Source organism: Populus alba, chromosome 19, assembly GCF_005239225.2.
Source record: "Populus alba chromosome 19, ASM523922v2, whole genome shotgun sequence".
In the NCBI taxonomy this organism is placed as follows: Eukaryota; Viridiplantae; Streptophyta; class Magnoliopsida; order Malpighiales; family Salicaceae; genus Populus; species Populus alba.
The window spans coordinates 2,764,122-2,766,596 of record NC_133302.1 but is presented as its reverse complement, the minus strand read 5'-3'; positions in this window follow the sequence as shown (position 1 = coordinate 2,766,596).

Genomic DNA, 2,475 nt, shown 5'->3' with positions numbered 1-2,475 from the left:
ATTCTATAACCCTTGGCCCTCTAAATTACCCAAAAAGGACAATAATTGAGCATGGTGATATACGAGCACAAGTGGTACAGTTCTCAATCGAATTTTAGCAAAATCAAGGATCCAAGAATTGGCCTCTGTAACGTGGTTTGTATTCTGAGGCAATCTGGGCTAGGATTTGAAACAAATGTAGCTATGTTTTCTCCTTTTATTATAAAAAATTAATATTCATGGATTAATTTTTGTATAATTTAAGAAAGTAAGTACTTTAATCAAATTTTACATTGACCATCCTCAATGTGTTAAAAGTAAATGTTAATTACCAAGTTGTTGCAATTAAACCCGGACTGACCCGGTAGATTGACCCGGGACCCGTTCGACTTAGGGACGGGACCTGTCTGAATTTGTCAAAAGACCGGCTAGTGCAATGACCAAGCCAAACCCAATCAACCCAGTGGGTCAACCTGTGACCCGGACGAGCCGTGCGAGATCCGGGTGAGACCAGTGTGTTTTTTTTTTTCAAATATAAGATTTGAAACCCATTAATATATATACTCTATGTTTCCAAAAAAAATAATTTTTTTTTTCAATGTGAGATAAAAAAACCATTGGTTTAAATACTTCAACTTAAAAGGATAATATAATATCTTTTTAATGTGGAATTTGAAACCAATTAGTATATATACTCTATATTCTTAAGAAAAAAAAACTATTTTTTTTTAAAGTAATATTTGAAACCCATTAATATATATATTCTATTTTCACCAAAAAAAAAAGTTATATTTTTTTAATGTGGGATAAAAAAAATTTTGATTTAAATATTTCAATTTAAAAACTTAACATAATATCTTTTTAATATATAGAATAAAAATTTTAAAAAAATATTTCGTCATTATATAAATATTATGGAAAACAAGATAAAAAGAAATCTTTTGGTGTATATATATATATATCTATATATATATATATATATATATATATATTATGGAAATTAACATGGTATCAGAATATCTGTAAAGTATTGCTGGGAAGTTTTTTTTGAAAAAAAAAGAAGAAGAGAAGCCAGGCTATGAAAATAGGTTCGTGGGAAATTTCCATCATTTGATCTTTGACAGCATCAGATTAGACAATTGCATGGAAATGGTCTTCTTAGTTTGCCGTGTGGAAAATCATGTCATTTACGGGGCCGCTGGAGAGAGTGTCTATTGATAATTTTCAAATCTTTGACACTGCTTGCATTGACTGGTAATTTCGCTCGAAAATTTTCTAGTAATTTATAAAGGAAATTTCTACTGTATATGAATTGAAAAACTATTATTGACTGACTTCTTGCAAAGTATTTGCAAGAAAGCTAAAGAATTAAAGTTTTTTAATTTTTTAAAATTATAATTTAAAATTGTAAGAAAAAAATCAATTATTTTTAAAATTATTTTAAAAAATAAAACATCAACTATTTATATAATAGCTAAATCTATTAAGAATCGATTTGAATATATTTATTTGATTAGTCTAATTCATGATTTGCATTGACTCAAAATTACTACTAGAAATTCCTAGTTTGGTGGTGCTTTCTCGGCCTGCAAAAAATAAAAACACTATAACCGAAGAAGATCAGTTTTATTAATCAAATTTTAGCAAAATCAAGGATCCAAGAATTGGCCTCTGTAACATAGTATGTATTCTGAGCCAATCTAGGCTAGGACTTGAAGCAAATGTTATATACTGTTTGCACTGTCACTTTGCTTACCCTCTTAGGTTTTTATTGAGATTAGGGATTCTATTGTAGCTCTTTTCTCCTTTTATTATAATAAAATAATATCTATGGATTAATTTTGGTATAATTTAAGAAAGTAAGTCCTTTAATCAAATTTTAGATTGACCATCCTCGTTAAAAGTAAATGTTAATTTATAAAATAATATCATTACTGCGCAATAAAGCTGATATTGCTGTTGATAGCTTTTGCTGGGTTGATCTCTATCATTCTGGGCAAAAGATGATTTTCACGCAGTTATAGCTCGTTATGGCTGTTTGATTGGAATTGATAATGCTAAAAGCACTTTTACAGATTTGACAGCAGCAAGGGAAGGGTGTTAATCTGCAGAACTCGGAAGGAGATTATTTTCGACGAGAATAGTATTGATCATTGTCAGGGAAAGCACTTATTTCTTTAATGTATGTTTCCGGAGATTATTGCGGTGGGAAATGTTTTGGCAGCTAATGCAATTCACAATGGCCTTGGTCCTTGAGATCTTTATCTATTTTGGTTTTGGTCACCAAACTTCATTTGTTTTCAATTACATCCAGTTCTATTAACACGGTTCTATTTGTTGTTATCCACTTCGATTTTAATGTTATTGCATATATCATATATCTTTAAATATTCCTACATTGAATTAGAAATCAATTTTTTTAACCCTCCCAACCCAGTTGCTATTAAGATTAGTTCTCCACCTGCATGTTCTTCCTTCTCAAGCGTTGCATCGGTT